Source organism: Stegodyphus dumicola, chromosome 2 (assembly GCF_044657685.1).
Source record: "Stegodyphus dumicola isolate Sdum_Otavi_A_Nest chromosome 2, ASM4465768v1".
In the NCBI taxonomy this organism is placed as follows: domain Eukaryota; kingdom Metazoa; phylum Arthropoda; class Arachnida; order Araneae; family Eresidae; genus Stegodyphus; species Stegodyphus dumicola.
In genome coordinates this window covers 161,049,778-161,075,233 of record NC_140769.1, presented here as the reverse complement: position 1 = coordinate 161,075,233, position 25,456 = coordinate 161,049,778, and the positions used below count along the sequence as shown (strand labels likewise).

The 25,456-nt window shown below is 32.3% G+C and overlaps 1 protein-coding gene across 5 annotated transcripts in view; it reads left to right on the top strand.

Annotated features, from left to right (window-relative positions):
* LOC118198154 (uncharacterized) overlaps positions 1-25,456 on the top strand; it is a 143,222-nt gene that overhangs the window by 18,007 nt on the left and 99,759 nt on the right. Inside the window, exon 3 of one of the 5 annotated variants that reach the window (XR_015039638.1) lies at positions 9,368-12,643. The exons of the other annotated variants lie outside the window; for them this stretch is intronic. The gene's annotated coding sequence lies outside the window, so the exon portion shown is untranslated. Of the gene's footprint in view, positions 1-9,367; positions 12,644-25,456 lie in introns of those variants that run through there. 5 annotated transcript variants of the gene reach the window in all.

The following is a 25,456-nucleotide window of genomic DNA, read 5'->3' as shown; positions in this document are numbered from 1 at the left end:
AAATGGATTAATGCACTTAATACATATTCAGGGTTATGTATATTTTTTAGATCTATAAAAAAAGTATCCTTATTTATAATCTTATGCTTGTTATATCGATAGTTGTAATTAATGCTAAGTGGGCAAAACTTGACTGCAAAGATTTAAAGAAATATCTAATTTTTATATACATAATAGTGAGTGGCTGTATTTTCTTAAATGATAATTATGCATACAAGTGTTAATTTAGAATTTAGTTACCAGGGCTTAATTTCTAAAATTAGAAGTACTGGAGCCCTAAGGAAGACCGTCAGCAAAGAGGAACAAGAGTAAATAAAATGACTATTAAAGTCATTAATAATTTTAAAATTAAATGGTTAATTATTATCAAATTAATTAACAGCTATTTAATTAATGTGTATAAATTATTTAATCAATGAGTATGTAATTAATTAATTATGGTTTAATTGATAATTATTAGATAATTAATTATTATTTATTGCAATAATTAAAGATTAAAGTAATTACATAATTAAAATTAAATTAAATGTAAAGAGATAAATTTAATAAGCGATTTTTTAATATAATTTTATTGCTAAAAATAAAATTTTCGAGATAAAATTTCTACTGAAATCATTATTCAGTTACATAAAAGTGCCACAGCCTTCTTATTTAGGGCTTCGGTTCATTCCGGCTCGAATTATGATTTATTACAAAAACTAAGAAGCACTGCAACCGGGACCAGTGGGCTCCGGCCCAATTTTAGCTCTGATCATAGGGAGAAAAGTTCTTTTTACATTACAAAAATTAAATATACTTATAGTTAATGAAAATTCAGATAATGCTAAAAACAGGACGAAACAGAATGAGGGTGTGAGTGGATGGAAACATAAAATGAGGGAAATCTTGGTGAGAAAGAACGTTCTGTTTGACCGCAGCTCTCTGCTGATATACACTGGTGTGCAAAAATTAAGGACGAGACGGTTTTTTTCAATATAACTTTGTACAAAAGCTTTCCAAATCAACACATTTAATACCGTAAGATCCCCAATACGTAAGGACATGAGTAATGTAAGCAACACTTACTAAAAGAGAAATCAGAGGGTTAAAATAAAGCTTTATTGAAAAAGTAGCATGGAGCGCAATGCGACTGAAGGCCGAAACATCCCTGTGATGGGTGTCCAGCAAGAAACATCCGGTCTTTAATAGGGGATATGATCTCCCCTGACTGCTAGGCAGGTTTCACAGCGTCTGCCCATGCTGAGAATGAGGGTGTCAATGAGTTGTTGACGCGTTGCTGCCCATTCGTCTTGCAGTGCCAATCGAAGCTCCGGAATCGTTACTGGTGGTAAGGTGCGAGCTGCCAAGCGTCTGCCTAGAAAATCCCATACATGCTCGATGGGATTGAGATCCGGAGATCGTGCCGGCCAATCATAGAGATCGTGGACGACCACTACTAAACCCCCGGATAGCTGTTCCTGTAGTTTGAAATTGTCTCCAAAGTCGTGAAACAATGCTGTGAGCAATTCCGAACTCTGCAGCCACACTTGTCACACTGCGGCCTTCCTCCAACTTCCCAATGATTCGACCTCGGGTAAAAGCATCCAGATGTCTTCTAACAGATTGATTATTCGTCATTTCTCGCTGAGGCAGCAACTCGGTGTGATTTTAACTGGTATATGGCATGCAATCTCTTTGACAGAAATAATGATCTTACACCGACAACATGCTTTATACTACTCAGACACTCCCCCATTATGTCTACTTGCATATCTGCACATGTGCTACCTACCATACATCACCTTACTTAATCTCCTGATTGGTCTTTCTGTCCGCTCTGCCTCTTCGTTCAGCTGATATGCTAATTTTTTGACTTCGTCCTTAATTTTTGCACACCAGTGTATTTATAGCCATTAAGCATATGTGTGTCAGGAGTTAAATGAGTCCTGAATCTGACTCTTAAGGATGAATGTAAAGTTGCTGGTTACACTTTTTGCTCCCCCCCCTCCTGGTGTATTTGGTTACATTAGTGGATACTGTGGGAAGATGATGTATAGGACATGCTTGAGCAATTTATCTCCGTATTTCACTCTTATTGTACACGCTGTCACTTAATGCACATTTAAGAACACAAATTTTCCTTCCTGTGAAGATAACTAACTGTAACCATCGACAACAATACACTAGATATGATGGTATGGTGAGAAATTTACACGTTCCTAAACAAACTCCTGCAGATTTATTGCCCTTCTTAAAAGGAAAGGTTTCTTCATGTGAGTGAGGGGACTTTACTTGAATGTCTCATGTTCTCATGAGTTCGTGTTTCTAGGGAAATAGAGTATTGCGAGATCTGCTTATTGTTAAACTAAAATGATGGGAGTTCTAATTTTTTCCCCTTAAAATCGTGGCTCAGTTTTATAAAAAGAAGTACCGGAGCTCATCTTATTTAGCGCTCTGGCTAGAATTGTAATTTATGTTAAAAATTGAGAAGTATTGAGAAGTAAGTAATTTATGTTAAAAATTGTGCAGGTGGGCTCCTGCACAATTTAAGCACTGAATATTAACACTTTTATCAAAAATCCGTAATGATTAATCATTTTATTTTAAAATTAGAACTATATATTTTAGTACTTGAGTATTATCCCATTAACTGTACTGTGAAAGCTGGCTACCACAAATTAGAAAAGACCCTGCCAGAGTTATTCCAGTTGTGCCTGTAGAATTCTGAACCACATGTCTTTTGCAGCTCTTACAGTAAACCATTTGTAAATGTTTCTGTTCAGTTCATCTAATAGCCACTGCTATGTAAGTATTTGAGCCACTTCCTCTCTTTGCTTTGTAAAAAGGCTTTTCCTTCAATTTTACTAGAAGCTCTATTTTAGAGCACTATTGGTACAATATTTCCACAGGTAATTGCTTAAATCTATTACTCTTGGGTTGTCCATATCCAGCTGTTCTTTTCCTCATTTAAAATATTTTAATTCTCTTGGCCAGCTCTAAATGAATCTGAGTACAATTACAGTGCAGTTCTACAGCCCTTGAACTATGTTCCTTTTTGAATGATATCCTCTTATCACAATTTTTCACGTTTTATTGCCATTGTTTTCCCACGGTTACATCAAATGAAAGCACAGATATTAGAAGTGTGTTGTAATATCATGTTTATCTGTAACTGACATTAAATTATGCTGCTTGATGACAATTCAAAGTACCTGTCATGAAGTGAGAAATATTTTCTCCTTTATTTTCTTTTTCACATACATATTTCAGAATATTTATTGATTTCTAAATATATGTGAAATATTGATCTAAAATCTAGCTTTCTTGTTCATTGATATTTCTAATTTTTTCTTTTTATTAAAGGATTTTTGTTCTAATATCAACACAGAAAAAAAGAAGTGTATGAACATAAGCAAGGTTCATTTCTTCAAAATTAAAGAATTTTCACATTTCCTAGATGCAACTGTTAATCTTCAAGCTGTCTGAAATAGAATTTATAATCTTTCTTATGTAAATGAGTGTCTTAATGCAGTACAAAGTCCGAAATCCGGACTCATCGGGACTTTGGCGATTCCGAATTTGGGATTTTTCCAGATAATAGATCATCAGTTTAAATCTGGTAAGATGGCATGCAAAAATTATACAATTAAAAATATGAAATTTAATTTATGAAATAAAGAACCATTATGATCTAAAGGGTATCAAAATTTACACACACACACACAAAAAAAAAAAAAAAAAAAAGCTCAATATTTATGTGTTTACTTTATTAAACATTTCTTTCAATGTAAATTGTTTAAGATGCTCCCACAAAAAATTCAAAAAATTCCTTTTTGCTTTTTTCTTGTGTCATATACAGTGGACTTTCCAGTGCCATATTCCTCACACAATTTTGAGATGGATATGCCTATATCCAGTTTTTGCAGCATTTCCACTTTTTGTTTAATGGGCATCGAAACATGGTTTTGCTTTATAGAACATTTGGCAACTCCAGAATTGCAAACTCTTTCCGACATAATAGAAAATTCATGCTTAGTTTTTATAAAATTGCCGTAATAATAACAGTAGAAGATCCGGGAGCAGCGCAGTCTGCTACATTAATTAAAATGCCTTAGAATCAGTAAAGATAATTTTATTCTAGCTTAATAGCATACGTTATACATTATTGGCTGTGTATCAGAAGATTGGCAACGAAATCCAAGTTGTTTCACTAAATTTTGTCTTGCTCCTATTGCGTACTGAATTAAGCCTGAATTGTATTAGTTATTTACTATACTTACGTTTATTTCTTGCACATGCTTAAAACTAATCCCAGATCTGAATAAATAAACTCCCACATATAGGGCCACTTTGTCTAGGGCCGGCGCTCAACATCGCCTGGTGCAGTGTCTACGGGTCCTAAATTCTGCTACAAAGTGCTTTCCTAAGTTCTAAATTTTCATGGCCAAAGTACAAAGGATCCCAGTGCTTTTCCTAAATCATAAAAATTTCTCATCCCTTAATTTTGCCGCTCGGTGCTTCCCCAAATTCCAAAAATTTTGTCTTTCCTAAATTCTGCCATCCAAATGCCGCCACTTCTGTATTTATGGTGAATAACATATCAGTTATTCTTAATCAAAATAGCACTAAATGTAATCTTTTGAGTTTCATTAACAAAATCTATTTTTAGCATATGAAAAAAAATATTTTTTTTTGAATTTTTTCTCGTCAACATTTCTTAGAGCATTTAAAAGTCTATGATCATCGCCAAGCATAATGTTAGCATAAAAGGTTGCCATACTCTTGTTATTCAATTACTAATATAAAAAAAGTTTAGACATCATTGCATGAGTTATTACTGAAGCTTTCATGTATTGATAAACATGTGATGATGAAAACAAAATATAATAAATAATGACTTGCCTGATTGGCGAGAGGGATATAAAATAGGTGAATGTTTCAGTTTGAGACGTAATGCCAAACAGACACTCAGCTACGGAGCCAAATTATTAATCCCACAAATTTATCCTTACATGATTGTTTTTTCATAACGAGGTATTTTATTTAGTGCTTAAGTGAAATTAAGAAGTGGAATTTTTAAGTGAAAATCTCCGCATGTTTTATTACGGAAGGAAAAAATGCGGAAATGCACATGCGTAAAGCAGTAAAAAAAAAAAAAAAAGTTTGTGGCTCTGAGGTCCAGATGTTAGATCATTCCGGATTATGGATGTCTGGATTTTGGAATTTGTATTGTAATACCTCATAGATGCAATGCATTTTAAATATGATAAATGACTGTTAAAGATTGTAAGGTATTTTGGTAATGTCATATAGCAGACATAAATTTTAATATAAAGTCCATTTCTGTATCATAGAAACAGAAGAGGGGGACAAGGGTAAAAAAAAAAAGTAAGGTGAATCGTTGGAAGGGATAGCCAAATTATCTTCAAAAGATTCAAAATTTAAAAAAAAAAAAAAAAAAAAAAAAAAAATTATGATTGTTAATGTTAAAATACAGAACACATCAAGAAGCACTGTTTCAATATATTACATTTAAAGAAACAACTTTGTTAATGTTATTTTGTGATTACATACTAGTCTTTTTTCTTTGACAAACAAAAGTTATTGCCAGACAGGCTGATTTAGTGTCAGTAATGGGTAATCTGATGTTACCACACAATAAAAAAAGTCTGCTGAATTAAATGTAACCAAGATTAATCTTTGGTAAACCAGTTTAGTTTTTATAATGAATGAAATAAGTTAATTGTTTGATGCCATTTTAAATGTCACTAGGTGCATGTTTATGCCATTAGATGAATGTTTGGTGCATGCAGGCTCACGTCGACAATAGGTGCATGGTCGTGAAGCCCACGATGGCTCTCAGTCAAAAAGGTGGCGGGCAATCATTAAAACAAGCATTTCATCTTGCTGACTGTATGAACATGAAAATTCTTCTTTTATTTGATCGCCCCTCCGATGGTCGACTCAAGTAAAACCTGGGAAGCTACTGATTAGGATCTGTACCTAGGCAGTCTCGGCCACGGGTATTTAAAATGTCTCCACAGGAGTGCAGTCATCACTGACGATTGCTGTTTCAGGCTCGACAGGGACCGTATGGTACTGTCTTGTCCGTTCTGTTGGTTGCAGTAGAGCTATATAGTAACATAGTCATGGTTGCTCGGGACGAAACACCCCCGTCAGTCGAGCTGACGAATTCAGCGACCCTTTAAACTGCTTGAAGTTTCCAGTGTGCGCCTGGAGCCTCAAAACTACATATTCATATCCTTCCTTGGTTTTCCCCTGGGGGCGCCTAAAGCCAACATCTGTATACCATGACATAGCGTTAGCAGGCCAGATTAGTGGTCCAATCTATCTGACAGTGTTTAAGTGATTTCGTTCTGCTGTCCGAGGTTGGAGCCCCTGTTGATGGCAAATGTTTTTACAATCCCTCCAGAACAGGAACGTGGAATGCGAGTTGCTGAGTATTCCTGTTGATTCAGACTTAGCTTGTCGGCTCGGTCGATAGGCCAGTGGCCTCTTGGATTGCCTTTAAGGCAATTTGTTTAACTCTGTTTAGGCAGCCTCGAGCTTGCCAGGTCTGTGCGCCCTTCCTCCTAGCACACTGTCTGGCTTGACCGAAAATTATGACTAGAGCAAGAGTTCGTCTTCTTCGAGGGCAAGAGTCCTGAAACAGCAATCGTCAGCGGTATTCTCTTCTGTCTTATTTCAACGTGAAAATACTTGATGCCGATGCATATGTAAGGGTAGACGCATTCGACAAATTGCTTAATCCTTATTTTGTGTCTGTTGTTGTAATTGTAGTAATTTGTGCAACATTCATCTTTTTTTGTGATTGCTTGTCATTATTGTTTTTCTACATAAAATAAAGGTAAGTGTGGTTACATATTATGTTAAGGCCCACCAGCGGCCGAGCGGTAAAGTCGCTGAACACTGGTAGTTCGGTCCGAGGTTCGAATCCCGCGAACGGGCTGGCTGCATGGGTGTTTTCGTGGTTTTCCCCATGTGTAATGTGTATATGAGTCAGTTTCCCTTAGAAAGTCCTCCACGAAGGCATCCCTCCCCTTAGGCAGATAGCCCTAGTGTGCTTTGGCATAATTAAATACACCAAACACCATATTATGTTAACCCGCAAGCGCACGCTCATATGAGTTATACGAATGCGCGCACTATGTCCAAAAGACTTGATTTGGGGTTTTTGAAAAAAAAACTGTGCCAATAGTAAATTTTAGGATCAAACATGAAAAAATATGCTTATTAAAATTTTTAATTTCTGCAAATCTTTTATGAAATAAAATTTCTTAAAGGAATAGAAATTTATATATTATATTAAAAATACTTTATCTCTGTGTCGATACTTTAGCTCTGTTGTTATGCAGCATCAATTCTTTATTATCACTATAGACACCAAGAAAAAACACAACAACAAATGCTAGCAAAACTTTGTACAAAGTGTTCCACATATGAATATTTTTCATATTCTGCACAGTGCATTTTCGTTTTTGTGTGCTTTTTCGCTGGGCAAAATCTTCATTTCTTTTATCGTTCCATATAATTTTTTTCCCATAAAGCAATTTATGTCATTCTTACTTTCGTTTTCGGAATCTATATCACTTCATGAGAATCATTATCATATGAATTAAACATTTATAATCACTTCCATCCTCATTTTCTTCAATATATTTATTCTACGCCAGTTGATACATCTAAGAAACTTTAAAAGCGTAAAAAAATTATTTTTCGAGTAATTATGCTCAAATCATCATGTTTCTGAATTAAAAAGCTAACCTAAGTTTAACATAATATGTAACTGCACTTATCTTTTTTTATGTAGAATAACAATAACAACAAGCAATCACCAAAACAAAAAATCACAAAAGAGATAAATGTTGCACAGATTACTATGATTGCAACAGTAAACACAAAATAAGGACTAAGCAATATGTAGAACGCGTATATTGCGTCCCTGTACACTTACGTAAGCATCGGCAGTAAGTAATTTTGTTTACATATATTTACAAGATCAGCTCAACTTATGTCAAAAACTGCAAAAAACATTAACTGATAAATATCAAAGCGATATAAATAGTATAAATCTTATACAATCAAAAGTCTTTAATCCGGACGTCCATAATCCGAAATGATCTATAATCCGGACCTCAAAGCTACAAACTTTCTGCGCATGCGTAAACGCATTACACATGTGCATACCTTTATGCATGCGTGTTTAATGTGTAATGGACGGTATAAGCTAAGCTAAAATTATCTATTTCAGTTAATGTTGCAGATTGCGTTGTTCCTTAATCTTCTAATTGGATCCAGCTTATTATTTTATTATTTTTTGCAGACTGTTAGAGCAATTTTATAAAATTTGAACTTTCGATTATGTCAAAAAGAATTTCCGATTCTGGAGCTGCCAAAGGATCTACAAAGCGAAAGCATGTTTCGATGTCCATCAAACAAAAAGTGGAATTGCTGAAAAAAATGGATAAAGGCATATCCTTTGTTTCTCTAACCATTCCGAAATCTGTTTATCAATTCCACGCTGCTCTGTGGGGATGGGACGTAGTGGCACGCAATGAACTGGAAGTTGATCTGTCAGCACGTTTGTTTGTTGATCTTCAGGGCAGATGTTTTTATTTTATTCGGCTTATAATTCCATACTAAATGTAGTATTTCATCTCGATGTACTCCGTCTTTGATATGATTTAAATCAAATTCCTCGTCATTATAAATATCACAAATACACATTAAATAGTTTTCTGGTTGCAATTTTTAATTTGGACTATGCGTAATGTATGGTTTATGCATGCACAAGTTAAAAGAAATGTTTAATAAAGCCAACAAATAAATATTAAGCTTCTTTTTTGTAAATTTTGATACCCTTTAGTAATACTTTTTTTTTAATCATTATAATTGCTCTTTATTTCATAAATTAGGGTTTCATATTTTTAATTTTATAATTTCTGCATGCTATCGTACCAGATTTAAATTGATGATCTATAATCCGGAAAAACTGATAATTCGGAATCGTTGAAGTCCTGATGAGTCCGGATTAAAAACTTTTGACTGTACATGAATTGCAACTTAGCAAACTTTTGGAGGAAATGTAGTATCGCCGGTTGAAACGATGCTATATTGTTGTCAACAACATAGTGGTGTGCAGAAAAGAATTTTGGATATATCCCTAGATATCAGCCCTAGAGCATTTTTTTGTGCCTTGTTGTAATCACAGTTTGAACCTTGTTGTAAACTATACTGTGAACAACAATTTATTCAGTTCAAAATCATTAGATATGTATATTAATTCGTTTTTAATTTTAAGATAAAAGTGTTCAGCAATATATTTGGTATCCAATGCACTGAATATATTTTTTCACTTCCCTTGCAGTGTGACGTTTTTATAACATGTTGTTGTTGATTAATGCTTACATGTCTGACCTATAATCAGCCGAAGCTCGCAAAATTCCTCGTGGCAAGGAGCTCAATGTACACCTATCGTTGGCAACGGCCTTGAGAACCTTACAGATGACAGTGAGATTTAGCTCAGTTTCACCCCCAATTTTGATGGAGAGCACCCTGGTGTGGAATGAGTCCGAGCGTTCTCCAGCCCTCTTTCCCTACCACAACCTTTCGAGAGGACTTTCGCTTCGCATATTTAGAGTTCCTCCATGCTGCACGGACAGTATACATTTACAAACGGACAGTATACATTATACATTATTATTATTGCACGGACAGTATACATTATAATATATGTCTTCTGCAGGATTTGAACCCGGGCTCTTCAGCACGGCAATCAGCAACGCTAACCACTATACCGGTTAGAGGGCTTATAACATAAATCTATGTATAATTCTTCAATAAATTTGTTTGAGTGTGGGTTTTAACAAAGCACAAAATGTTTGCATATTTATACAAAAGATAAAATGTAATTCTTTTGGTTTTTCATATTATTATGTTAATAATGCTTCATTTTAAATGTTTAACCGTAAGCAATGTCCCATTAATATTGTCACTACATAAAGGCACGTGCTAAAGATTTGCACGATGGCACCAATCAGGCTTGACACGGGCCTGGGTGCATGTTTTAATGAATTTGATCATCTCAAAGCCTTGAATTCATATTTAGTTTTTATGAACTTGAATTTATATATACTGATTATCTAAATAAAGATCAGTGTCCTGCTCGCCCCCCAAACTTCTACCAGAATGATTAGCACAAGCTTGGTAGGATTTCTATCAATTTTCATCGTCAATAGGAATGTACCCAAGTACCCATTGTTTTTGATAATTGAAAAAGCATTACATTCTTGATATTGATTTCATTCGCAGTGCTATATGCTCCGTTATCTGATTTCCAACAGTATCTTTCATTGCTGTTTCTGTATCACGATGGCATTTCTAAGGTGACATTTGGTATAAATTATTTAGAAATTTAATTTATACCAAATCATTTAAAATTAATTCTTGGATATTGGTTTTAAATATCCGTTCTTATGATTTAGCTCACAAGTACTATAGGCAAAATGGTGCTAGTTATAGGCAGTTTGGTTAGTCTGCTGGTTTAGGCAAACAGACTGTCAATGGTTATGGAATGTACTAATATAACAATGTCAAGTTACCACCTACCAACTTCTTTGTCAAAGTTTTGGAGTCATTTTATAGGAGCAGCTCAGTTGACAATGTTAAGCTTAAATTCCAACAAAAGAAACAGAAAAGCTATTTCTGAATTGCCAGTTGGTAAGTATAGCTGTCATCATGGGGAAGAGGGGAAAAAGTATTTGCACCTCACGTTTGGATGCTTTAGTAAAAGCCATATTCCCAAATATAAAACTCTCCTTGAAATAAGATACTTAATTTATTTTACTTATAACAAAACACTAAAATATGCTTTATAAAATAACTGTTTACTAAATTTTTCATAGATCTTTTCCAAATGTTACTTACTAAATGAAAGAAATGTAGTTAAAAGCTGCTAGAATCATCTCTAACAAAATTTGATTTTAACCTTTTAACATTATTTAAAAAAAAAAAAAAAAAAAAAAAAAATCTATGAATATCAGCATCTGTCTGCTTTACAACTGAGGTTCATTGGTCAGTATTATAATTTTATCCTCATTATTATGCTGCATTATATTTCATCATGTAAACTTATTTGACTAGCTAGGAATACAATTTCCTAGTGGGTAACTAGTTATTTCTCTCTCTCTCTCTCCCCCCCTTTTTTTTAATGGCCAAAAAAAAAAAAAAAGTACAAATACTGAAACACAGTTGAAGTATGTTTTTCTTTTACGTTTTTGTATTATTCAACAAATATTTTACAATTGCAAAACACATTTTTTTCACAACAATTAATGATGAAATTATTTTTTATTTATGTAACAACACAACCTGTTTCAAGTAAAATGAACAATGAAATGAATTTCTATTTCCATAGGCATAAGTGTTATTATTGAAAATGTATCTTATTTTCCTGGCATGCAAGAAAATAAATATGATGTTAACATTGTGTTTTAACCCTCTATACAGCCAAGCCATATATATACATTCAAAAATATTGGTACTTACGTATTATCGCAACCAGGTTTGCGCGATTTGTAAGTTTGAGTAAAAAAGTATGAATAGAAAGAAAATGTACATTTATTAATTACAGATAATTTTTAATACAATTTTTTATATTATTTTGTTTTAAAGTATAAAATAGCAATTAAACCCTTCCGGTTTCGAATTTGAATAAGTTGCAGAATTATTTTTTCGGCGGAAATCTTTTGGCTATTGCTTTTAGCACTGATTGAAGTGCTTTTAGCACTTCGCCATTAACAGCTTGAGCTTGGCGCCATATAAATTTGATAAGGTATGAGTCAAGATGATGACGGGCTGTTCCTCTCTGTTTTTTGTTGCGCCATTTGGCTGAGCCCCACATGCGCTCTACATGTTGTGTGTGAACGCCCGTATTGGGATCCACAAAGTTATATTTGTGATTAACAGTTCCATGCAGAAATCCAGCATTTTCGAACTCACTTGTATTGTATCCTTTCCAGCAATCCGAATAAATGATGCTTCCTTCCTTGATATTTTCGCAAATTTTTTCCATGAGGGTAACGCCACTTCTGTTAGGTACAGTAACCAAAAAAGTTTCTTTCTTTTCTAGGCAAATTCCGCCAAAAACCCATTGCTGTGGTAGTACACGCCCAGTGTTATTTTTTCTTTTTACAAATAAATTCTTTTTACAAAACTATGTATAACACGTAGGGTTGCCGTAATTAGGGTCGCCAAATTTGGCGATTTATTCAAAATTTGGCCTGGTTGCGTTAATACGTAAGTACCAAAATATTTATCATGATACCTTTAAGTATGCAGGCATTATCTTGAAATATCTATGTCCAGACATTGAAAGGAGGATGTATATTAGAAGAAAAAGAGTCAAAGTACAAAGTGAGGGAGGGGGTGCATTTTAGAATTATTATAGAAAAAACATCATGGAATTTGGAGGAGCTTAAGATTTTCAGGGCCAAGCATTCTTAGCCACTTAGGAGATTAAGAAAACAGGCCATTTTCATAGCAGTGATTCACAACATAAAGAAAAAAGAGGAGGAGAAGGAACAGACCTATATACAATAGGATGATTGCTTCTTTATTAAAATTTATAACTCACATATTTGTCAAGTGCCAATTGAATTAAATGAAATTAATACTTCTCATAAACTTATTTAACATCTTCTTAAAAGTTTATAATTGTTTCAGAAATTTAATGTATAAAAATTTGTCTTGTTATAATGTTTAAATCAACCCCCCCCCCCAAAAAAAAGGAGGTTTAAAATGATGATGTCTTGTGGCAGCGATTCTCAACCATTGTGCCATAATACTTTAGTGTACTGCTGCCACAGCATTCTTGGTGTGCCGCTATATTTTACAAATGCATACAATAAAAATTATTTTGTGTGTGCTTATATATAATGTGACTGTTCTCTTGCAATGCAATTTTTTTTTTTTTTTTTTTAATGTGGTGCATGTATGTTTTCCTTCACTTAAATGTTAGGATATGCTACTGCGAATACCCATGCATAAGGGAAATCACACAAGTAGTTCAGTTGGTTCTAGCATCATAGCTGAGATTGTCTGAGCAAGTTTCAATGCATCTCAGACTCGGTGTTTTAATGAAAAACAGAACTTAAAATCCTGAATGTGCCAAAACAGCAAATTTCAAATGTGTATGACTGTTACAGTTATGGATTTAACCCAAGCAAAGCAATACTGGCCATGTCAGTGAACACTATGCATTAAGAAGAAATTTCAAAATGTGTAGTATATGCATAGAAGGAAGAAAAAGATATGTTCCACTCTCATTTCTTCTCTCTCATTGTTAACGTTCACTGACATGATTGGTATACTAATTTAGTCTATTACAAAAAAAAAAAAAAAAAAAAAAAAAGGTCGCCAGCTTGATATAGGCATAAGGTTAGGTTATAACTTATATATTCGCTTTCACATGTGCAATATCACAATATTTTATAGTCAAATATAATGAATATGCAAAAAATGTCATTTTTAATAAATTTTTTGCAAAAATTATTTTTATTTTCAAAGGACCTCCTAAAATGGATAAATGGGGGGGGGGAAGCTTAATGAATGTAAGGATGATGTTAGCTATCAGGCTATCAGCTCGAACCCAGTACAGGTAAAGGTGTTTCTTCTGCCAAACAATGTTCATCACAGGTACAATGACAATTTAAAATTTAGATTTAATTCTACAACTGAAAATCATCAAACTGTTTCTGAGTGTGTGATGTGGATTGTAAACTGTCAAATGCTGCTGTGGTTCCAAGGAAACACCAGTGTCACTTTGTGACTAATCACCCTTTGCTTACATCAAAAGACCAAAGCTATTTTCAAAAATCATTATCTGATTTTCAAAAATTATTATCTAAACAAGTAATGGTTTTTAAAAAGCAATTTAGCATGCCTGAAAAAGATGAGATAGCTTCTTATGAAGTTGCTGAATTAATTGCTCTTAAATTAAAACCTCATAATTTGGCAGAAAATGAAGAAATCATATTACCTACTTGTCATAAAATTTTAAAATGAATGATCAGTGTATTAGCAAAACTTGATATTTGTAAAATACCAGTTTCAAATGACACAATTTATTTTAGAAGTATAGGTGTGTCCTGAAATATTGAAGAAAATACTGTTGAAGCACTAGCAAATTCAAATTTTGCTCTACAGATTGATGAAATAACTGATATTACAGGAAAATTCACTTAACTACATTCATTTGATTCATTCACATAAAATTAATATTTAAGTTATCGGGAATTATTTGATTTAGAAACAAAAGACACATTTTCAATTAAAGCAATTTATATTTACAAGAAACTAAAATTTTATGGAATTTGTACAAATGGTGCTCTGGCTATAACTGAATTTATAGCACATTTTTTTTTGTAAATGAACATAACATGGATATATTAGTTGCCCATTATTTTTTGCATTGGGAAACACTCATTACAAAACAGTTACCATCACAGTTGAAAGTATTGCTGGAATAATATGTTAAAATTATTAATCATATAAAATCAAGACCTTTGAAAAGTCGCCTGTTTACTCAATTATTCCAGGCAGTGTAAATACAAATCACAAGACACTACTGCACACAGAAGTTAGGTGGTTGTCCAGAGGATTAGTTTTATCTCATGCCTTTAAATTAAGAAGTAAAATAATGTTATTTTTTTAACAGTATAATTATGATTTTGTTATTTTGGCATATTTGTCATATTTGACAAAATATGATATGGTATGCTAAACTAATTAGCTTATCTGATACTGTTGGTATTTTTAATGACATTAATGCAAGGACCAAAAGAATATATTTTAATCTCAACTGATAAATTGTTGAAATTTAAATAATAATAATAATAATAATAATAATAATAATAATAATAGAAGATAAAGCATAAGAATATAAATGACCCTTCTGAAATATAAATGAAGGTATCAAAGAACACCAGTATCAAATTTTGCATTAAATGTAATTTACCATTAAGTAACTATTTTGTTTACTTTTTAATGCAGTTTTATTTAATATTTTATTGAAAGTTATTATTGTATGCTATTTTTAAAAGATATATGTACATGAATCAATTAACCAATTCTTTTAAATTTATCTTACTTTTAGTGTCCCATTAAATTTTTAAATAGTTAAAAGCATACCATGATGAAAATAAGGTTGAGAATCACTATGCTATGGAAATGAATTGTAGTAGTATAACAAAATGTGATTATGATTTTAGAATAAAACTTTTATCTCCTAAAGATTATAGGTTTAAAATAATTCAAAATTGTCTCATCAATTTATTTTCAACATTTCAGCTTTTTGATATTATTCATTTCTGTATTTTTAGTCTAAGGTTTGTAAAACTAGTTTTATTAATTTGTTTTGTTTACATTTTTCATAGTAAATATTTAAGAACGTATTTAAATTCATTTTTTTAAAAAAAATTTGTATCCTTATGAATAGTGATTTATTTTCATAATTATATTGTATATATCTACATAGTAGAAAGTCTGAAATCTAAACCTCTGAATCATTAGCAACTTTTTTTTTTAAGGGAAAAAAATTATTTTTGTATACTTTACACTTGCATATTTGGTGTTTTTTCATGATGTAGCGTGTGGAGAGTCCCAATTCTTGATTTCACTTCGGTGCTAAATAAAATGCCTCCATATTGCAGAAGCAATAATTTATTAGCACAAATCTGTACTATTAATAATTTGGCTCAGTAGCTGCCTTTTTTTTCCTTGGCATACATCTCAAATTGAAATATTCTACATTGAAACATTGTTTATTTTACTCGTACTGAATAATTTATATCTCTGATGCCAGTCTGGCAAATCATTATTTATTAATTTTTTGCTTTCATCATTGCAGAAGTATGACCACACGGCAGCTTGAGAAATGACTCCTGCCACAATGTCTAAACAATATCCCCCCTTTTTTTAATATTACTAAGTGAATACCAAAGAAATATTGAGCCCCCTTTTTTGTAAATTTTTGCTCTTTTAAGCCCATAAATTCTTCAAGTCCTGATGCCCTTATACTGTGTATATGTATATAATTTTTTGTTATACCAGATTTAATATTTATATATTAAATGACACAGTAAGAAATTACAAGTTAAAATATAATTAAAATGTGTCTAAAATAATTTTTGTCAAAAAAGCGTTTAATTGATAATATAGAAAATTGAAAAAACAGATGGTTTTGTAAAATATATTCCATATCCTTTGATGCATTTAGATTGGCAGATTTATGGGATTGTGTAAGTTGCATTCACAAGGGTCGTCTGTTGCGAGGGACCTCTAGTAATTAAATTAATATAGGAGTCATACACTCTGTCTTAGCATGATGGCCCCTATAATTCTGATGAGGTGTTCCTCAACTTTATATATCTGCTTCTGGATAAAATTTGCATATTGCTGCAAAATTAAATTATGTCTGTACTGATAAGTAAACATCTAATGACTATGAATCTATGTCTATAGATTTATATCTTCATATGATTACTTATCATTATGCTTTTAATCTACCAGTTTATTTTTTATACCAAAATATGGTTAGTCTATATTTTAGGGTGGCCCTTGGATTATCGCCATATTGTTGTTTCATGTATAGTAACTTGAGTAGTTGAATGCTATGGAAACCCTATTATGACATTATTGATTGTGTGATAGCGATGAATTTGACTGATGGGAAAATATTTGTAAGGGCTTATTTCTGCGTTGGATGTCAGTTAGGAAGCACATTCCTTATTTTGGGCTGTACACCATAAGGCTTTATGTGATGAGATTAATGTGAAGTTTCTGTACGATTTGGAACAAAAGAGGGGGGGGGGAAAGGATTAATTGACTGGTGTGCAAATGAAGTTTTACTTAGTAGTTATTTTAAGTGTCCTATTTGTACGAAGGAAATGCGTATGGTCGAACGTAAAGATCGTTCAGATGGCTTTCAATGGATTTGTCACAAGAAAGGGTCATGCAAGAAATGCCACTGACAGTATGGCACAACGGAGGATCTTTTTTAACTCTTATTTTTGTGTATTTATGTTGTGAGGGCAGTATGCATATTCTGTTTGAGATAATTTTAGAAAGCTTTTGGATGCTGTTAAGGGATTTTGTGTGCCACAGACTGAAGACACAAAAATTTCTAAATATGATATGTTGATATTTCCTTTTTGTAGTGCATATATATGCTATAACATGTTTTTCCTTTGTTATGTTATTTCATAGTGTGATTTGAAATGCAGTTTATTGAGCTTTGATTGGCTAGAAATTTTGTTCAATTTTGGTTGATGAGTAACTTTGTTTTAACATTATATGATGTCATCACTCTCCTGTTTTTTTAAGTGAGAATAGATTGATGTGTACATGGACAAAGTCAAGGGAGTTTGCAATGCCGAGTTTGTGCAATTCTCTGATTTTGTTTTTAAATGAAAATAGATCGATGTGTACATGGACACCAAGTTTGTGCAATTCTTTGACTCGTTATTTTGGTTTTGTGTAGCAGCCATTTTGAAAGTGTACTTTGCTGGCCAATCGCCAGTTTTCGCCAAGGGTCACCCTGATATATATTTTTACCAAAAATATAATTGTATGATGTAAAACACATCAGAATGTCAAAAAAAAAAAAAAAAAAAAAAAAAAAAAAACATTTTCACTTTAGTCTGTTCTTTTTAATCAATATATCTATCATATACGTGCAGCTGGTACTCAGAACATTTTTGTGCCAAATGAGCTTGGTTTTCTTCTAGGTTGAAATTTTTTATAAAAGAAACCTGGGTACTGGTAACAGCAAGAATCTAATGCCATACTAAATTGATAATGGAAACCAAAATAACATGCACAACAGAAAGTTTACTCACAAATGGCTTCATAGCACTGGTTGCCATCACAGAGACAACATTTTTATTATTATTATGAAAGTGAAAAATAATGTTCTGTATGGGATGTTATTGCTCCTAACATTAATATAGTAGAACATTTATTTCCAATATATTTGTTATTTTCGGTCCCAATTATAGTTCTTTATAAACAACATAATTTATGCATCAGTTATCTCTGAATCATCATTTTACGTAATTAATTATTTGCAAATCATGTTCTCAGAACAGTATTTCTACATGGATGATCTTGAAACAAAAGGAAATTTGAATTAAAGTGTGTAGTTATTATTTGCATTACATTATTTTGGGGCATAAATGTAACAACTCAGTAGTGCAGTAACACTGTGGCATAGCTTCAGCTCAGCATTATCAACATAATTTCCAATAATATTGTTGTAATAAGCTTACTCCTGTTAGTGTTCATTTAGATTCTACTAGAAGTATGAAAAATAAAAAGTGAACCAGAGATAGTGCTGAGCTTTCACAAGACTTGGGAAGCTTTATAAAATTTAAAGCATTTTTTCATGCACTAAGTGGAAATGGGGTGTACTGTAAAAACATTTTAAGTGTCAAAAAGCCATATTTCCGATTGGGGCAAAGTTCAGCTAAAAACAGAAACAATGTATGATGTTTTTAGGGGCTGTTGGTTAAAAAGTAATTTTCACTCTTGTGGACGCATGTTAAAATTAGTAAATGTTGTTTTATTTACAATTTATAATAGTTTCCTCAATCATTTTTCCACATTTATTTGGGGGGGGGTCTTTTCTATTGTAAGATTGATAGATTGAGCTTTGGGTGAATACCATCTGCTTATATTTCATGAGAGGTTTTTGATAAGTTTGGCAGAAAAATAGCCCATTCTTCTATCATTGCCTACTTCAGAAGATGAATATTTTCCATTTGATGTTGATGTACTGTGAAATAAGAGGGTCACTCTGAAAATTTTGAGATACATATAGGTTTTTAAAGTTAACAAATTTAGGAATACTCAAAAGTAGTCTCTTCCAGCATCAGTGGCGATCTGTAGGCAAAATTTTCCAAAGATTAAATGCCTCAAGCCATTCATTTTTTGGAATCGATGAAAAAGTGCATTTATAACCTCATGAATCTCATCTTTAGAATGAAAACAACGTCCACGTTAGATCTTTTTTAGATTAAAAAATAGCCAAAAGTCACACATAGCTAGATCGGATGAATAGGGTGGTTGTTCTATAACTTTAATATGTTTTTTGTTCTAGAAACTCAACTATGAGTCTTCATAAATAAGAAGATGCATTTTCATGGTGGAGCATGAGTCCTCTAACATTCACTTCTTAAAGAAGTTCTGGAAGATACTTAGAGGTGTACCAGTTAGCTGTGACTGCACGATGGCTTTGATTGATCCAGTACTTCTGAAGAAAACGATGCACACTGCCCCCCCCAAAAAAAACAGTTCTATACCTCCCGTTCACAAAATTCAAATTGCATTTTACATGTCTCGAAAGCTCAACTTAGGATATGCATTATATTTATATATAGCATTATTCTAATATAGGTATTTTGACACAAAGTCGGACTTTTTCTGAAATGACATACCAATTTATTTTCCATATTTCGATTCTACGACTTAAATCATGCCTACATATTAAATTTTGTAAAATTTGGTGTGAAATTTACGGAAAAATTCAAAAATTTATATTGGCACAATTTTTTTCAGTTTCCGCCAAGAATAATTCACTTGGCAAACTTCTTAATATTATGGCAACCAATTTTCCTTTCCCTTCTATTATGCAGAAGCGGGAAAAAAAAGCACCCTGTTGCTATCTTTTTACATTGTTCATGAGCGGAAAAAAGGCACATCGTTCTTACTTTGAAATAATTTTAGCAAAGTGTCTAAACCACACTTGATGTTTTATAGCTTTCAACAAATATGCCAAATTTCAAAATGTGCCAATATATAAATTCATGTATATCTTCGAAAATTTTGAATAAAAATTTGTCATTTTTTTGCAAGTATGCTTAGAAATAAGTCTTCTTTAAGATGATGGTAAAAATGGTACAGATTATAATTCAAAATTCTTTTTTGAAAAATTCATAAAAATTATTTAAAAATACAAATTTTAAAAATAAATCATAAAAAATGGATGAATTTTATTTGGAATGAACCTGAATTTCGAAATGTGAAAGGAAGAATCAAATAAGTTTAATAAAAAAAGAGAGATTAATAAATATATACCAAACTCAATTAACATTGAGGAGCTAAAATTCTGTGAGCTAATTTTTTAAAAACTACTCGTGCGACTTTTATGAAACTTGGTAGTTTGGCGAAATTTGAGTCGTAGAATTGAAATATGGAAAAAAAATGGTATGTTATTTCAGAAAAAGTCCGAGTTTGTGTCAAAATACCTATATTACAACACATCTAATACATATCCTAAGTCGCGCTTTTGAGACATGAAAAACGCAAGTTGAATTTCGTCAATCAGCCCAGTAGAACGGGACATATAGAATTGCCCCCCTTTTTTTGCAGTGTATATTACTTTTTTCATGGCACGTTTTCTTTTCACCATTATGGGCGCGAGTTGAAACCTCTGCGAAATCTGAATACAGTAGCACGAGACGAACTTTAATTTCCAAATGCTAACTGTAGATGTTGACTGCATTATTTCTAATTTAATCCCACTTTAAAATCATAGAAAATCATAGCCTGCTAATGTTCTCCCATCAGTAGGAAAAAAATGACAGTTCTGGCTCAGGGAGTTGAGGGAGCTCCCGAGAAAGGTTGGTCAACCGTGGAAGGAAGGCTTATCTGAAAATGGAGACAGGGAGCCTTATCCAGCTGCTATGTTACAGAAATAAAGACGTCTGCTTAGGTTTTATTAATTTGGTGATTTAAACATTTAGTAGTTATATGATAATGTTGAATTTCGTCACTTGCTTATTTATATTGAATTCTTAAAAACATATATCAAGTAGGTGTTTTAGGTGACTGATACAGTTATTTTCTTGAAACAGATATTAGTATATAATGAAATGTTTCCTTAACAGTATAACTTCTTTGGAAAATAATTATTTTCTTACTTGCATTTACCTGAAGATTGAATGCCTATAATACTGCTACATATAATGGGATTCATACAGACAGTAAATTTTAAACCAAATTATAAGTTTATTAAAATACAAATCATATTGAACACTATTTCTTAATTTGGTGATTCAGACATTTAGTAGTAATATGATAATTTGTTAACTTACTTACTTATATTGAGTTCTTAAAAACATATATGAAGTAGGTGTATTAAGCGACTGATACAATTATTTTATTTAAACAGAAATTACTATATAATACAATGTTTACTACATATATGATGATTATTTCCTAGGTACACTTAACGATGATTATTTCTGAGTTTAATGATTGAGTGATCCTATTCAATCAGAATTTTACCTTATTTCTTAAAACTTCTCTTTATATCAGATATACTTTCCATAATCTTAATTACATTACTCATTTTTATTATTAAATTAATTTTACCCAGAATTTTCTTTATACTTGTTAGCCATACTTTCAACTTATCTGTTATATTTTACGAGAGTAATTACTAAAACAAGCGTTTTTATGTGTTATATTATTCAATGTTAGCTGTAATTTTTAACTTTTTTCGTTCTTTTTAACGTTAGTGATCTTCAACATAGTCTGTGTTTTAACATAATACCTGTATTTTCTGATCATATACTTGACTAGTATTTAATTTTAGATGTAACATTTCTAGCTTGTTTTGTACATTTTAACCTTCACACTATTTAATATACTCTAATTTTTAACCATTTTATGTTTTCACACTATATACATGACTTTTACTTGAATTCTCTCATTCATTTTAACCTCCATAATTTCCAATATAGTCCAAATTTTAACATAATTCCTATATTTTCACATCATATACCCATCTTTTATTCAATTTTAGGTGTAAATTTTAACCTCTTTTCTATTTTTTAACGTTATTAATTTCTAATATACTTTGAATTTTAACTAATTTGCTATATTTTCACATTATGTACATGACTTTTACTTGATTTATCTCATACATTTTAGCCTGCATAATTTCCAATATAGTCCTAATTTTAACATAATTGCTATATTTTCACATCATCTACCTGACTTTTATTTAATTTTAGGTGTTTTTTCTATATTTTAACATTTTTAGTTTCCAACATACTAAGAATTTTAACTAATTTGTTATATTTTCACAAGACTTTCATTTAATTTGTAACGACTTTTATACATTTTAACATTCCTAATTTCAAACAGGGTCTTTTTAGCTTAATTCCTCTATTTTCTTACCATGTATATAAATTTTATTAAATTTTAGATATAATTTTTAACTTGTTTCGTACATTTTAAACCTTTGTAATTTTTAAACTATTCTAATTTTGAACTTGCTTATTACATTTCCTACCATATGCCTGACTTATTTCATTCTAAATGTAAATTTTAACTCCTTTCCTGTTTTTTATCGTTTTTAGTTTCCAACATACTAAGAATTTTAACTAATTGTTATATTTTCACAAGACTTTCATTTAATTTGTAACGACTTTCATACGTTTTAACATTCCTAATTTCAAACAGGCTCTTTTTAGCTTAATTCCTCTATTTTCTTACCATGTATATGAGCTTCATTTAATTTTAGATCTTATTTTCAACTTGTTTCGTATATTTTATACCTTCGTAATTTTTAAAGTACTCTAATTTTGAACTTGTTTATTACATTTTCCTACCATACGCATCAACTTTAGTTAATTTAAATGTAATTTTTATACTTTTCTGATACTAGTTTTCTTTCTAGTTTCCAACATACTCTAAAGTTTGTATAATAATTTTTGATTAAAATTGCACTTTTTTACTATTTCAGCTAAATTAACATGCTTAAGTTTCTTAAACATAGAGATAGATTTGAATTAAGCATTTTATTTTCAATTAAGCGATGAATAACAGTTAAAGAGCCTTTAACTGTTATTCATATCCGATTCGTTGAATAGGCCTTACTTAGTCCATATTTTATAGTACTATTTTTAATTTGCCAATTCTACAATTTATCATTCTGTGGTACTCTTACCATGACGTATCCTGCTATTTTACTTTATTATTAACTTCATTCGCATTTTCAAACTTTATAATTTCCTGCATTTTCTGGTATTTCCTTTTAATTCTTAATACCCTTTATATCTAAATATATGTTTTTAAGCTCTTCAGTGTTACCAATGTTCAGTTTTGAATCTTGATTCTTTTTAAGCTATTTTGATAGATTCCGAATTTTTAGAACAAAATCTCAACTTTCATCCATAATTTTAGAACCATATTCATTCTTTCATGTACTCATACAAAATTTTTTCTTATTATTTTGAACTCTCAGTACCTTTTAATTCAGTAATTTGTACTAATTGTATGCATTCTACATCACTTTAAATGTCTCGACTAATTTACATTTTCACTTTATTACATTTTCCTACACTAAATTCGGATATTTCTGCCTTCATGAACGAATTTCATGTGAAATTGACGAAATTTGACGTTACATATACAAAAGAAATTTCTAAGATAAACATTTCCAGTATCGAATAAGAGATGAATGACCATCGGATTTTACCCATCGCTTACAATTCCAATTCTTGAAAGTTTGTTTTATTGATAGGTATTTATTTCTAACGCATAGTGTTAACACATTTTTTTAACTTAGTCCAGTTCCAACTTAATTCACTAGACAATTTCATATATAGACTATTTTTTAATTTCTTAGACAAAAATGTTCTTTTCGCAAATGTCAGTTTGCATTGATTTATTTACCAATTTATTTTCTTATGAAGGAAATCTTGGGAAGCACTGTCATACCTTTACACAACATATATCATTACCAATATACCTATATTTACAGAAGGAACCAAAGAGAGAAAGAGTAAGAGACATTTTACCCAAATCTCCACTATAATTTCAAATAATTTAACCTTCTTCATCACAAATACAGAAATTTCTTTGTGCAATACTCATCATAGCAGTTAAATATTCATTACTAATACACATTTAAAAAGGAATAACTCATTTTCAGTAAAAAATGACACCAAAATAAGTATTACGTTTTCTTATAATTGTACATATATGTTTGCATTACAGGAACTTTCTATGCATTTTCAAGAACTGTAATTTGCTAAATACTACGTTTTTCTAAGAGAAAAACTCCAAAGACCATCTAAATCATTCATCTTTTCCTGCAGTATTCCCACAGTACACAATAACTATCTTAGAACTATTTTCTTAATATTGTTACGAAATGTACAGGCGCGGTAATTTGGCTTCTCCGCAAAGCAGTTTTAGGGTTGCCATAAAATAGCAAGGAAGGCAGGGTTGCCATATTTGGCAACAAAGTTGGCGATATACTATGGATGGTTGGAGAACCTTCTGGAATGAATTCTTACCAGTTTAGCCCAGAATGTACCGGAACACAAGCCGAAAGCTATATAAACCCTGCTGGTCTGCAGTTAGTTAGTGTGTCTCAGAGGGTGTGCCTCGTCGAGAGGGCGAGATAGTTAGTTAGGAGTTAGTTGGTGTCTCGTCCAGCGAGTCTATCCATGCGGAGTCCATCGAGTTGACAGCCGGGCAGCGAGTGCCGAGTGGGTCGTCGAGTTCACCGAAGGAGTCTCTTAGTGTATTGCGGTTAGTGCATCGTCGAGAGAGCGTGTTGAGCTCCGGGAACGACTGAACCGAAGAGTCAGGAGCTGTGCTCTGTGTGTCGTCGAGTGCATCGCGAGTTGTAGCGTGGAAAGTCTCGAGAGTATGTGGAGTTCCGAGAACGATTAAGCAGAGTCGGGAGCTGTACTCCGGAAAGCAGACTCGGCTGCTTTGCAGGAAGCTGTCTCCACCATGATAGCATGATAACCTGAAGGCTGTGTCGCTGATCGTGTCAAGGTGTTTATAGTAGATCTTCGACGATTGTAAAACGTGTTTTGGAGCTGTCCTGACAATACTGTCAAATAAAGTGTGTTTCGATACTTCATAAAGTGTCGTCGTTATTCATTCCAAATCTACGAACCCCGTACGAACGTGAAGGAGAAAATAACGTAACAACTGGTGTCAGAAAAATATAAAAAAACGCAACAATTGGTGTCAGAAGTGGGATTTGCGAGTGAATGCTAGTAATTCGCCTGCAGAGGAAAGGCATGGCGGAAGAAGCGAAGATTTTGATGGACTTTTTAGCCGAGATGAGAGCTGAAATGAAAGCCGGATATGATGAGATAAAAGCTGGATATAAAGAGATGGCAGCTGAGATCAAAACCGGACTGAAAGAGATGAAAGCCGGATTGGCTGAGATAAAAGCCGGATATGATGAGATAAAAGCTGGATATAAAGAGATGGCAGCTGAGATCAAAACTGAACTGAAAGAGATGAAAGCCGGACTGGAAGAGAAGAAAACCCGACGAGAAGAAATAAATGTCGGCCTAGAAACGGTGCGAGAGCAACTCCGACAGGTGAAAGGGGAGCTTACAGAAGAAACTAGAGCCATAAA